Consider the following 15,208-nt stretch of genomic DNA (forward strand, 5'->3'; position numbering starts at 1 on the left):
GTTGTTCACCTGCTTCAGGGTTGAAATACATCAAGGTGTCACCTGGTGTGGCCCGGTGACAGGCTGCTGTGGGGCCACTTTAATTCATGTTACTGTTCGGCTGTGTTTGGCCACCCTGACTTAATAACAAGGTTGGTCAGCCAGCAGGACCCTGCTGTCCTCCATGTTTCTGTCTCCAGCAGAAGCTCAGCCAAGGCTGCTGAGTGCTGCTGTGTCCCTTTTAAGGTGGCTAATATAGCGTGCATTGGCCATTGGTGGTGTGTGTGTGTGTGTGTGTGTGTGTGTGTGTGTGAGTGAGTGTCAGTGTATGAAGTGTGTAGGTGAGGGGTTATTCACCTAGAGAGTGCAGGCTGTAATTTAAAACAACTAGAGCAAATCTCTCTCTCTCTCTCTCTCTCTCTCTCTCTCTCCCTCTCTCTCTGTCCCACTCGCTCGTTCTCTCACACACACTCTCTCTCTCTCTTTATTACACAGACTAGCAAGCAGCTGATTGGTCAAGATTACTAAAACATCCTGCCTGTTTCAGCAGCAGCCTGCCAACCCTCTGACAGGACCTGTGTGTGTGTGTGTGTGTGTGTGTGTATGTGTGTGTGTGTGTGTGTGTGTGTGTGTGTGTGGGGGGGGGGGGTCAGTCATACCCCATCACCCAAAGTGACCAAAGGGAGTATGTCCTTTAACCTCTCTCTGTCTCTCTCCATCGCTCTTTCCTCCTCTGCTACCTGTCTTTCCTCCTATCTTCTCATCCTCTTTTCTTTTTCTCTGTGCCCTCTTCTTCTCAGTTACAGAGACCAAGTCAATCTGTATTCCTGTCCAATGCGGAAGAGGTGATAGAAGGAAGCCCTCAAAGGCAAAGTGAACAAAATGTTGCTCGCAATGTTGGCCAAAACCTGAATGAAGTTTATTGCGTACGTAGGAGATAAACTTTTAGTCTGTTTTGAGAGTGAGAAAGCCGTGCAGAATGAAGCGCATACAAAGGTAATTGAAAGTTCTGTCAAAGGTTAAACAAAAGGTTTTACCTTCTCAGTTCACTACAAATGTCCACTGTAAAACATAATGGAACCGTGCATAGGCAACGTCAAGTCAGCAGCGAGTGAGAGAGAAAGACAGATTGATTCATGTTTTCTGCACTAACATTACCAATACGTAGTGCTGGAAGAAGTACTGAATCTCAGTACTTAAGTAAAAGTACAAGTAACCAGAGATATATTTACTTTGGTAAAAGTAAAAGTACAACAATGAAAACCCTACTTAAGTAAAAGTAGAAAGTTAAAAGAAAAAAAGAAAATTAAAAGTAAAAGTAAAAGTACTTGCATAACGATTTATTCTCTTAATGTCTATATTCTAATAATTAAAAAAAAACTGTATGGGCTGTGGCATTTTAATGAAGTTAGTTTTAGGTTAATGTAATTGTGCTTACCATCTGTGGCCCAGTTTACATTCTGACTTACAATTCTGGTTATCTATCAGGGTGATCTACATAAAGCTCGACTTTGCATTATTTCCGACGGGACAGTGAATGCTGCACACATTTATCTAGTGAGAACACACGGGCTTGGACAACAAGTACATGGCTTCACAGCAGAGGAGGACCTGGAGTGTTTTTAAGATAAATATACAGGTTGTATATTAACCTTATGTGAACGGATGCTTCACATATGACCCAGCAGAGTATCAGGAGCAGCAGCAGTAACAGGAGCAACGGTAGTACCAGGAGCGGTACGCGCCTGGCCAATAAATGCTATTGAAGGGCGGGTGTTGGCGTGGCCATAGTGGAATTCGTAATATCGAGAGCTGCACCGGGAGCTGGACGGCCACTGCTGAAGGCTTCCCTGTGGACTGCAAACGTGTGACGGTCAGGAAGACGTTTTGGCAGGGAGAAAAACTGATCAGAAAATGTAACGAAAATGTAACGGAACGTTGTAGAAATGTAGTGGAGTAGTAAGTATAGATAATTGCTGCAAAATGTAACGAAGTAAAAGTCAAAAGTATGCACTATTGATTGTACTTAAGTAAAGTACAGATACGTGAAAAATGTACTTAAGTACAGTAACGAAGTATTTGTACTTCGTTACATTCCACCACTGCCAATACGACACCACCACAAAACAAGGATTAGCCCACCGCAGGTATTTTACAGTAAATACCAGCCAACTGGTCGGGTTTACACAATCATCAGTGCAGAAGAGCGGATATGTGCCAGTAGGTGAAATAATACGTAATTAACAAGGACAATATTAATTACATTCTCTAGAGCTGCAGTCCGCTATTGTGTCCCCATTATCAGGCTCTGTTTCAGTGCTATGGACAGTGGCATACCTTCACACAACAAACGGCACTGTCCATGGCTCTGAAACAACGGCGAACGTTAGTCACGTTTAATCCGATGACGCTATTTACGGAAATATTAATTAGCCATGTGTATTTACCGCTGTTAGAGAGGACAAGAGGCTGGTTTTGTGTGTGTGTGTGTGTGTGTGTGTGTGTGTGTGTGTGGAGAGCATCTCTCCAATCTGGGAGGCAGTTTGTTTTTAATTATCAACAGCTCACTCATGCTCCCAGAGGATGAGCCCTTTCCACTTAAAACATGTTGTGCCCCCACAAAATGACTATTTAACATAACTTTGTAAAATATCTACTATCTATTTATCCAGACAATGAAAACTAAAGGTGCCTACACATGATTCTCTGGCTGTTCCATTGTTTTCCTACAGGAAAAGCGCAACTAGACGGAGCTCTACCCTTGGCGTCGCGCACCGCTCGGAATTGCCGCCAGTGTTGTGGTTGTGTATATTCTGTTGTGTATGTTTTGTTGTGTATAGTTCTGGGGTCCGTTTCAGAAAGCAGGTTTAGTGAAAACTCTGAGTTTGTTAACCCTGAGATGAGGGAAACTCTGGGTTTTCTGTTTCAGAAAGAGAGGTAACTTAACCTCAGAGTCAGTTACTATGGTAACTGAGTCTGTGAACCTAACCTGGTCGGGAGCAGGTTTTCTTCAAGAAACTCAGGGTTTCTTCTCTCTCATTTCTTCATTCATTCATTCAGTCTGTATCAGGCGCATTTTAATGCAGTTTGTTATCTGCATGAATAAAAACTTAATAAATAAAACTTATTGTTAGGCAGATTATAAAACGTTTTTTTCTCAAACATGTCATGTCCTTTTGTCGACGATCCCGTTGATGAAAAAGCAGTATTACTTCACAGAGAGTTTACGTCGGGAGATGATATGAGTCCCGACTAAATGTATTTTCATTTCCACATTTTTTCACAGACCTACAGATATGTAGATAGGCTACCTTATCCGTCCTCATATCACTAACATCCACCATCGTGGACATGCTTTAACATCTCAGCAGATTCTTTGTGTCGCATTACGTTTTTTGCAAACAGCAGTTTTCTTTATTGGTGATGCAGATCATACTGTAATAGTAAAGCCACTGTAGCCGTCAGAAAAGTGTGACTCGCTCTGAAACGTTTTTTAAACGTTTTTTGTAGTTGTTCCCTGGACACAAACCAGTGAGAGCCATTAAAAGGAAATAAATGATTATACATTATAGTTCTGTTAATGATCATGGTGCTGCAGGCTCAGAATGGGATATAGTAGTAGGCCTAGCTTACTTTTTCGCCCGCAGGATCGTACCCAAATGAAATTATAGGTGTAATACAATTCCAGTTTTCACCAGTAATATTATAAGTTAACTGTGATTAAATATGTAATGAATACACTGTTAATGCTTACGCATTGACTCGAGCAGCAATTTTTCTCCCACAGCAACCGCTGTCTTACTTTTTTAACTAAATACATGTTCAAACTCGTTGTTTGTGCGCATGAGTATTTCCGCCGACCCGTTTGTTTGTGGTTGTTACCATGGTGAATCGTAGTATCATGGCTCCATTCATACTGCCTTTTTATTGTGGTGGTGCAAGCGCGTGAACATACTCGGAGTTGATTGAACCAACTCATATCAGCTGTTCTGGAACCGAAAACTCAGAGTTTCCCATCTCAGGGTAAATCAACTCAGAGATCAGGGTTAGACTCTGACTTCCTGAAACGGACCCCTGTTGTGTATATTTCTGTTGTGGTTGATTATATTTTTGTTTCCTGTTTTATTTTGATAGTCTGTTTTCTGTCTTGTCTTGTCTAGTTTTGCTTCCTGTGTTTTCCCGCCTGTGTGATTGTCTAATGTGCTCCACCTGTTCCCCAGCCCTGGTGTCACCTGTCCCGTGTTTGCTCATTACCTAGTTTATTTAGCCTCTGTGTTCCCTTTGTCTCTTGTCAGATCGTTTTGTGTTTTTGCCCTGTCTGTTTGTGTTCGTGCTTGTTTCTGTACTGTGTCAGCGTTTCCCAACCGTGCTCAGTCCTGTCTTTGGTCTGAGTTTTTGGTCAGTAGTTTCTGTTTCTGGATTCCTGCGTTTTTTGTTATCCTGCTCTTCTGTTGCTTAGCTCTGGATTAGTTTTTGCCTGCCCTCTCAGGACTCCTTTTGTTGGGTGTTCTTTGTTTTTTTGTGTAATAAATCCTTCAGCTCAAACCACTCTCGCCTGCTCCCTGCTTTTGGGTCCTCAAATTCTCTGAGACGTAACAGCCAGGCGCTCAAAGTTCAAATTATTTTAACTTTGACCTCAGTGCCACTGACCTTTGAAGGCTCAACCAATTCCAAACGCAATGACGACGTATACCTGCGCTGCACTTTGCCTCTCTGCTCTGCGCCCTTTTTGACGAAAGCATTGAAAGCCTATCTGTCCCAGATGAGACTTCCTTTATCAGTATTCATGCCAAAACTTCCATTTGTACATAATTTCTCTCAAAATATTAAGAATGGATTGCAATTTATTTTACTGAAGACTTTATGTCCACCTGAGGGTTTTAATGTTTTTATGACCGTTCATCTCTCATCTGACTGGCAGGAAGTTGCTCCCACTCAGCGACGAGAGTCTGGCTCACAGTCTGTTCCAGGTCATCCCAAAGGTGTTGGATGGGTTGAGGTCCAGACTCTGTCAAGTTCTTCTACCTTCTTCTACCAGAGAGAGAAAATCCCATTTTTTTATAGAGCTAGCTTTGTGCAGGACAGGGTCTTCCCCAAAACACGCAACACAGTTTGTATAGCTGAATATTTGACTCTCCTTTGCTCCTTTTTCCTCTCCTCCTGTTTCCTCTCCTCTCCTCCATTAGAGTTGACCCCTACATAAAACACCAGTCTGTAATGACAGACTAAACTAATGCCATTCATCATCCGCTTGGCTTTGACACTGCTCTAACCTCACTGTTCTTTCACACACACGTGCACACAAACACACGCACACACACACACACACACACACACACACACACACCAGTCAAGGCAAATGTAGTGGGTTGAATGGCTGAACACACACCAACAAAGAGAAACACATAAAGTGCACACACACACACACACACACACACACACACACACACACACACACACAAACAGCGGCCCCCCAAAGACAGAGGTCTCCCTACAGAGCAGAGCAGCAAAGTGGAACCTCAGTAAAATAGCAGAGTGTATGAAGCTGTGTGTGTGTGTGTGTGTGTGTGTGTGTGTGTGTGTGTGTGTGCGTGTGTGTGTGTGTGTGTGTGTGTGTGTGTGTGTGTGTGTGTGTGTGTGTGTGTGTGTGTGTCTGATTGCTGTAAAAGTCACTGGCCACCCTGCTGTCTCCTCAGGCTCTGTGCCTCTCCACTTTATTAAAGCTCCTTGGCTGCCTGTAGCCGAGCAGTTTCAGAGGATTGTGAGTGAAAGGTTGCTGGTTTGAGTCCTTGGCCCGGCTGGACACGCTACATACTTCTTCATTTTCACATGTACTATGCGAGACTACAGGCAGACTTGACTTTGTGGCCTTCACGTCACCACAGTTCATTTCTCGCCATGAGCTATTGACTGGCCACCTATTGATCTGCACACAATGTATCTCACAAATCATCTGTCCGTCGATCAATAGAGAAATCTCCCGGAAAATTCATATTGAGAAGTTGTGTGCGCCGCACGCCTGCTGAATGGGAGATATTGAATGTTTAGTTGATTAATCGGGTTAGTTTAAATTTGACCATGGCTAGCGCTATTAACACAGTGGGCGGTGTAAATCAAGATTCTGCCATTTGTGATTGAAATGAGCTGAGCTCTGCACACACAGCTGCTGACGATAAATCAGCGCTTGGGTTTTTCTATTTTCATTGCCAGTAATAACCAGTAATGACTGGATGGAAATCTGTAAAGCCAATGTCTGTAGTATGATGGATAATTCACATTTGATAGAGTGAATATGATAGAGTGAATAAGTATGTCTGCTCATCTACTGTATGGATATTAAAGTTAGACCACTAACACTTTAAGTCCCCCTATTTAGCATTCATAAGCAGTATATAAACATTTAATGAACCGTTTATAACTCCCTGTAATGTCGTTCACAACCTTAACGCCTCCTGTGGGTAACAATAGCAGAAGGCTGCTGTAAAAGCAGATAATGAATGACTATAGTAAAATACAATTGTAGTAATATAAAATACGTCTTCACAGGAGAAGTTCTAATTATTGACGAATACTGCACATTAACAAATGTCCTTATAATGCTATATAGGGGGACGTAAGTAATGAAAGTGTTACTGTTGGACCAGTATATGGGGCCTATGTTGTCCAGATATTACAAAGAGAATGTAGTGGGCCAGTCAGCGTTGTCCACCTCTGATTTGATGGATATGATGCACTTTGACCGATTATGTATTTATTGAACTTATCAATACAACACAGAGTGTCCGTCTCAGCTCCTCTACTCCTTTCAGGTAGGTCTTCTCATTGGTTTCGGTGATCAGGCCCACCACAGCTGTGTCATCAGCAAACGTGATTATGGTGTTGGGGCTGAAAGTGGCTACACAGTCAAGAATGGCAGGGGACTCAGAACACAGCCCTGGGGTGCTCCAGTGTTGAGGATGAGGATGGAAGAGGTGTATCCGCCCATCCTTACCACGTGGGATCTGGGTGGGCACATTAAACATTTGACTTGATGATGGTTCTAGATAAAAAGTCAGAGGATCACCAAGGTTGTTACAATTCACTCTCCAGGAGCTATGGATGTGTGCACCAAATATAATGGCAATCCATCCAATAGTTGTTGAGACATTGCACTCAAAACCACAGGTGTTAACCTTGGGTGCTTGGCGCTAGAGGAAAAGCTAATTAGGATACATCATCTGGTGACAATAAATGTTGGTATAAAATATCATAGCAATCCTTGTGATAGCTGTTGAGATTTTTAAGTCTGGACTAAAGTGGTGGAGCGACCAGCTGCCTTGCCTGCACCGGAGCATCGCTGCTAGCATAAAGCTAAACACACTTCTACAACTCAAAACCACCAGAGGATCTTCTCCCCCCCCCCATTGACCCCGCGGTGAAGAAAGCCACATTGAAAATGTAATGGCACAAGCAATACAAAGGGGAGATTTGTACTGAAGTGTAATACACAGTGTGTTTCAGTTTAACAAGGAAAACAGCCTTGTAAACCTAGAACTGATGCTCCTACTGGACAAAACTTTGTATCAAAGTTTGCATCAAATTAATGGAGACCAGACAAATCTGTGAGGTGATGTTTCATTTTTTTCTGGCAGATACCACAATAATACTAGATAATACGCATCTGCAAATTAGTCTGGTAATGCCTCTTACAGACCTGAAAATACATTTTATTTTTTATATTTCCCCAACCTTAAACAAGCGTTTTAGTTTGTTTTCTTTAAGATTATTTTTAAGCCTTTATTTGGATAGGACAGCTTAGACGTGAAAGGGGAAAGAGAGGGGGAATGATATGCAGCAAAGGGCCGCAGGTCGAACCTGCGGCCGTTGCGTTGAGAAATAAGCCTCTATATATGGGCGCCTGCTCTACCAGGTGAGCTAACCAGGGGCCCTAGAGTTTTAGTTTTCTGATCTTAACCGAAGTTCAGTTGCCATAATCCCAATCTTAATAGCGCTGAGGAGAAAGTGATATGCATGTCAGGTTAACTTTCTCACTTCTTATAAAGCACATAGCTGTTCTGTTGCAGCTTTGTTGTCCATGCAGAAGATGATTTTCCAAAGTAAGAGCATTTTTAGTGCAAAATGAGGGAATAAGACTGTACCATTGACACAACTTTACTAAACCTGAGATGCACAATGTGTGTTTCCATACATCCCATTGAAAAAGATAATCCTCCCACCCGACCTTTGTTATAAGACAATGGCAAAACACTGTGACCTATACACACACACACACACACACACACACACACAGTGAAGGGCATAAGGCTGGTGTTTTAATTTGGAGAGTAGATAACATGATGTTATCAGGACAGAGAGAAGACAGACTGACAGATAGAGACAGAAGACGGAGGATGAAGACAGAATGAAGAGACACAGAAAGCTATAAGCAACATGTCCAGACAATATTCATATTTGAATCACTGCAATTTCATTTTTTGTTTTATTTTTTTCGACTGTTAAACAACACTGGGCACAACTGAAGCCACATGTGCAAAACTCAAACTACAGTCTGCACTACAAACAGTCACCTGAACTAAACAGTTCACATCTCCTGCAAAACTCATTCCTAACAACACAACTCTTAACACACGTCTCAAAACAGGCTCAGTGCAGCCAAACACTATGAACAATCCTCACTGAGACAACACACACTGTCACTCAGAACCCACTGAGAGTAAAAACACTAGCGTCAAACACCAACACAGAAAATACAAACTTTTCATCTTTACAGTTTGAGTGACTTCACACTACTCAATAGTTTCTTTAAAGTGCTCATATTACGCTTTTTGGCTTTTTCCCTTTCCTTTATTGTGTTATATAACTTTTTTGTTCATGTTATAGGTTTACAAAGTGAAAAAGCCCAAAGTCCACCCCAAAGGGACTTACCATCTTCAACAGAAAACACTGTTCACAAACTGCTCCAAACAGCTCTATTGTAGTCCAACCTTTACTTCCGTGACGAACTGCGTCACTTTGTAACACGTTATAATGCTCGCCTAGCTGCTAGCATGGCACGCCCTCATACTCTGCAACTGACTAGCTAGCAGTACTTACTGCACATGTGCGACTCCCAACAAAGATGGAACAGAAGTGAGATGCCTCACTCTGTAGCTAAAACAGAGAGCTCAACACACAGGGTGAAAAGAGGAGCTGCAGCAATGTGCAGTTCAACAAATATATGGTTTTCTGAAAATGAAACCACATAAACCTATTCTGGTACAACCTCTAAATACAATTACGAACCTGAAAATGAGCATAATATGAGCACTTTACAGTTTTTCTTGATTGCTTTGACCTGCTTAAAGAAAATGGGATCCACTCGGTTTTCATCATCACTATCTCAGCAGAGCAGAAGACACCTCTCGCAGTGCAAGTCCAAACTCCATTGTTTTAGCTATGGTAACCAAACAGAAACCATCTGTTCCTAACTATTAGAAACTGCCTACATCAGTATGAAATCACTGAAGCACCTGTTTGACACTCCTTCACACAAATCTTCAATTAGCAATCAGTCTGCAGGCCTGAAAGGTGCAGCGTCTGTGTTGTTCTTTGCCAACATGGATGGAAGAGGTATAAGACAGAAGAGACTGAGTATCAATAGTGGCTATTTCTTATACTATACAGTAATAGATGTTTATACTTTACTGTAATAGATTTTCTTTTCTTTTTTGTCATTAAAGTTTTTATTTCTTCATACAGACATAAACATACAATCAAACTCAAGAACAAACACTGACCCCAACATCAACAGACAGTATATGCAGCATACCACCCCCATATACAAAGGCCTCCTGCAAATCAACATTTCCTTTTTTTGAAACATCCGAAATATACATTCAGTACCATGTCTACACATTTTTCCATATGACCTACAAAAAAATACGTTCCCAGGTCCTCCTAAAATGTTCTTCTTCGTTGTTAATTCTAGCCAACATGCGTTCATATGATGCAACTTCTGACATCATTTCCATCCATTTTCTAACATCTGGGGCGACTGTACTCTTCCATACTCTGAGAATTGTTCGAGCAGCTGTGACCATCTCAACTTTTAAAACCCCTCATTCATATTTAGATATATTTGACATTTCTGTTTGGTCCCCTAACAAACACAGTCTTGGTGCTACAAGTACCACCACACCCAGCCATTTACTCATATAAAACCTCCATCAATGCATTCTTGTTGTGACTAAATTTACCCTTTGTGATACAGTCTCTTATTTGTAAATATTTCCAAAAATTACCTTTATATTCCAGATTATATTTTTGCATAATATCAGCAAACGACATGAACACTCCCTCCACACACAGGTCACTTATTTTGTGTTGATTTCACCTCCATTACTTTCTGAAAAACAATAAGAACGCAGTTTTACTATAGAGGGTTTTCACCGACGTCACGTTCTGGGCGGTAACCTGGATGCGCGGCCATGTTGGAGGCACTCGGTGTGAACAACTGAATGGAGTAATGGAGTATTGTGCACTTTGGATGCTTTAATACTTTATATCTAAACAACAAACAACGCGTCCAAGATGCAAAGGCATGGAAGGACTTAGACCACAAAAAAGGCGTGATATTTTGAGAAATTACAGTTTACTGGCGGTGCAGATCCCTACAAGTTGGCTCCCTCTTCTTGGATCCATGGCGACCCGGTGATTCTTCCTTCAGTTGCATATCCCGATATAGTCAACTACCTGGTTTGCTCGCCGAGCCCATACACAGGGGAAGACCTTAAATCCTACAAAAGTTTGGAGGCTTATAACCAGATGGTGTGTGGATGGGTGAGGGAGACGCAGTACCAAGTCATTAACGACCGTTGTGTTGTGAAGGCCTGAGTAAGTAATGCAATAACGTCTTTAATCAACCTAACCTTAACTGTATGATATCATTGCGATACTCAAGGTGTAGCCAAGTGACTCTCAATCGTTTATTTTCATTTCAAAGACCGAACAAGACAGATTTTTCCCTCGTAGATCCTGGTTAAGCTTTGCCAACCACAAGCGCCTCCTTTCCTCTGATAACTTCTGGCATTCCTCTCCCTGGTTTTTAATAACTTTTGGAAGTAGATAATATTCCAAATGTTTTTCTTGGTCTGACCTATTGGTACAACCTAAAACAATAATTAACCATTTTCCTTGACGTCGTTCGGTATCTACTTCAGTGCCTGTGCTTTGTTGTGATGCGGAGTACCTCCAACATGGCGACTTCTGGTCTGATGACGCGTCTGATGATGCGTCGTGAAAACCCTCTATAGTAAACATATAGTGTTTTTCACATTTTTTTTATAGCTGTGTATGTATTCTCAGACATCTTACCTGGACATATTGGTACCTTTGCTCTTTTACCTGTTTCTCTCAAACGGTACAATGTATAATTGTTTCATTCTTATTTGATGTTTGTATAAAAAAACGCTTTCTGAGCTTTCTCTGTATAAATACCGTATATGTTCACTAACTAGTCTAAAACAAGACACCTGCTTAGGCTTTCAGCTAAAATTGCAATCAGCAGTGTTTGATAGGCACCAGGCTGAAATCCATTCTGTTTTGAATGTGTGGTTAACAGTTTTGACAGCAGTGTGTTAGCATTTGAACAAAGTGCTGTAAATCCACAGTGTTGTGCAGGTTGTGGTTAAAGTCATGGGATAACTGTGTAGAGTTTTGAAAACTGTGTTCAAGCAATGAAAAATGAACTAGAGATTGGTTCACATGAACTGCTGCTGTGCAGACTGTAGTTTCACTTTTGCACATGTGGCTCCAGTTGGGCCCACTGTCGTTTAGCAATTGAAAAACACTGTTAAATAAATATGTGTGTATATTTGTGACTAGTCTCGCATTGCCAGCACTATCTCCACAGCGCTAAACCACACATACATTGTTACTCTGCTAAATAGCCTCAGGAAGGAACTTGTTTTGGAGGAACATTTGCACCCCACAAAGAAAATGCCACATTACAATATTAAATGAAGTTTAAGACTGTTGACACAATGCAGTAATGTTAGCTATTTAAATTAGCTTTATACATGGTTAAACCTCATTAGCTCTTACCAGTGTAGCTCCGTGTGTACTTCGTCCTCAGCAATCCCACCAATCAGTCCCAAAATGTCCCAGTTTGAGAGGAAATGCCCTAAACCTATTCTTTGTAAATCTTTACAATCATTCCCCGAAAGAACCAAGCAAGCCTGCCTTGTTGCACTATTCACATTTTCTTCAAAACTTGACATTTTCAGCGTGTAGTTTGCCAGCTCGAAGTTTGTTGGTGTTTCCCGAAACGAACGTTTTGCAGGCGAGGGGCATCCAGTGTTGGATGTCCCGGCGATGATCCAGCATATGAACTGTCGTTGATCTAGACTAATATGTGACAGACATTCAAGGTTTCTGCAGAATACTGCATTAGAGCCAGTGAGGGTTTACTACTTATTTACTGAGAGACAGTGCAGGTATCAAAGTGTAAATCCTGACATACAGTCCAAGGCCTCTGTAAACCATTTCTGATCTGTGCACGTGTGCTTGTGAAGGACACCGGTATCAGCAGAGGGGGTGTGTGTGTGTGGGGGGGGGGACGATGACCTGATGAGAGATGGACAGATAAATGGACAGATAGATGGAGACAGAGACAGAGAGAGGGATCGGCTGAGAGGATTAGAGGAGCAGAGGTGGTGCTCATGATACACTACAAACACACACACATGCTCTGTATGGCAGATTTACAGCTGAGGACAGTTTCCTGTGCAGCAGTCGCTTTTATCTGTCTGATAGAAAAGATGACCACAGCTACCAACCCTAAACCTTGTCTTTGTGTATTTGTTCAAATGTTGAATGGCTCAGCTTCTAGAAGAAAGTCATGTAGCAGATATTTCAGAGATGATGGATATTAAACCCAAGAAACGCGACAAAAAAAAAGTCCAATGAAGGATTGAACCGAGTCCCAGAAGCTACCAGCTAGACAAGAAGTGATGTCAGGACTTTGGATCTTTATGGAGTAACACTGAGCAGCGTTGTCGCGGTGACATCAGAGCAGAGTGAGGGAGAACACAGTGAGAGAGACCGGCTTCTGCTGTGTGTTCTCTTAATGAGCACAGGACTCATTCAATAAACCGTTTGCTTCTTAATTAATGCTGTAATTAGACTTCCTTCCTCTCCCCTGCCACACACACACAAACACACACACACACACACACACACACACACACATTGCAGGTGTGCCTCCCCCTGACAGCTGGATATTATCCACAAAGACTCAGATTGAATAAATTCATTAGTGGCCCTTAATGGCCATTGAGAATTAATTAATGAGTGTAAAGGGCGGGAGACATTGAGGGAGAGAGAGACTGAGGGAGAGAGAGGGAAAAAGAGAGAGAGCTGACCAAAGAAAAGAGTCCCCTCACTTAGCTGGTCCTGGTGCTCAGTTCACTTCCTAACCCTGTTCAGCCTCAGGACTGGTCTGAGAACAAATCAGTTAGAGTTAACCAAATTATAACACACCAGAAACAAAACTACATCACCAACTGGAGCACACAAACAAAAGCACAAAGCAAAATGCAGTGCTATGTGGCCCTAAAGAGAGAGTACAGTGTGGCAGAATTATCTGACCACAGTGACTGACATGAATCAAAGAACCGACCCAGCGAGCACAACCTTTCCATCGAGACCGACCAATACAAACAATCATGGCTCCCCAAAGAGGAGCGCTTCTGCGAAAAGTTGAGACAGAGCTGCGCTTTCTAAAAGAATGCACAAAACTCTAGCCAGTCCGAACTAAACATTTTCCCAAATTCAAACACAAACATCCTAAATTTGACCAAATATGCAACATAAACAAAATGCCAATCCTGTTGGGAGAGCACACAGAGAGCTGCAGTCTATCAGTCAGCCCTGAACTTCTCTAACATTACCTGGAAGAGCTGTATGTGAGAACACAAATGTGCGACTCAGATGGAGTGGACACTAAATGGTCTTTAGCCTGCCAGTTCCTGAGTGCAGAGTCTGTGTGAGTTCACAGCGAGCAAATGGGCGTGTTGATGAAGTTTCTATCAGCGCAAAACTGGCAAATAGAAAAACATCCAAAGGTAAAGAAGAAGAAGAAGGGTGATTTACACGAAGATGCCAACGAAAATGTCTAACTGGAGAGACAACGAGATTCAGGAACTTCTGTCGGTAAGGGCCGACGCTGAAATCTTCAGACAGATTCAAGGAACGGCGAGAGACTCGGTTGTTTATGACCAAATTAGGAAGCTACTCTCTGTAATCTGCTGAGTCATGTCCTGCCTCCTGCACGCTCTACCCAGGCGCCACCCCTCGCCTAAACCAAACGGAAGATTTCCAGGAAGTGAGAACGCTCTGACACGAACAATCTCCTGTTGGTGCTCCATGTGAGAAGGGAAACTCCGGACAATGTCCCAGGACCTGGTTCCTGGGACATAGACCGGAGTTCATATGTGATGTCAGAAGTATACAACCCATTCTAAAAGCTCCAAAGGTTCTCGTGGTGAAATTCTTTTGTTTGTTATGCATATCTTCATTTGAGAAAATACGCACCATTCACAAATATTTGACAACAAACATTTTTCCTTTCTCCCTATATCTCCCAACATGGGTATATAGACCCATGTTGTTTTTGGGTTGACCCTCTAATGGAATATATTTTATTTTTTATAATTTAAGGAATAGCATCTGGTCATTTATCCAAGCCCATTCCCACTCCAACCAAATCCTCCTCTGAGCAAAAAGAGCACAACACATCTTTAATTTATTCTCACCCCTGGAGCTCCAGAAAAGGCCATTTCTGCACTGGGTTGAATCTCTTTGTCAAAGATGTCTTCAGATAAAGTCTGAACTACAGACCATTAGACTATAACAATGGTCAGGTCTGCCTCTTCTATGTGAGAGACCACGTATTCCGTTTACATGAGGGGAGATCTCAGACAGTCTGGCCTTAATGTCAGTGATTAATAGTCGGGTCTGATTACATCCCATTCAGTCAGATACAGCTGGACTTGATCTTAAAGCTGCATGTATCAATCGTTATGGTCACAATGTTTCAAACAACTGGATGTTACGTGAGAGGGGTCTATCCTGGTGATGTGAACTATCACTGATCCCCTCAGCTCTGCAGAGCGCCGTAGCAGCTGTTAGCTCAGTGCTTTGGTTATACGGCAGTTCACAGTTTTGGTTTAGTCTCACAGCTCCCATCAAC

At 42.2% G+C, this 15,208-nt stretch overlaps 1 long non-coding RNA gene across 1 annotated transcript; it reads left to right on the forward strand.

The window, feature by feature from the left end:
• Positions 1-3,137: 3,137 nt before the first annotated feature.
• Positions 3,138-14,183, forward strand: LOC116064474. The gene is made up of 3 exons (XR_004108535.1): positions 3,138-3,149; positions 6,587-6,596; positions 14,097-14,183. It is a non-coding gene; the product is annotated as an uncharacterized LOC116064474 (long non-coding RNA).
• The last annotated feature ends 1,025 nt before the right edge of the window (positions 14,184-15,208 follow it).

This window comes from Sander lucioperca, chromosome 1 (assembly GCF_008315115.2).
Source record: "Sander lucioperca isolate FBNREF2018 chromosome 1, SLUC_FBN_1.2, whole genome shotgun sequence".
Lineage (NCBI taxonomy): Eukaryota > Metazoa > Chordata > Actinopteri > Perciformes > Percidae > Sander > Sander lucioperca.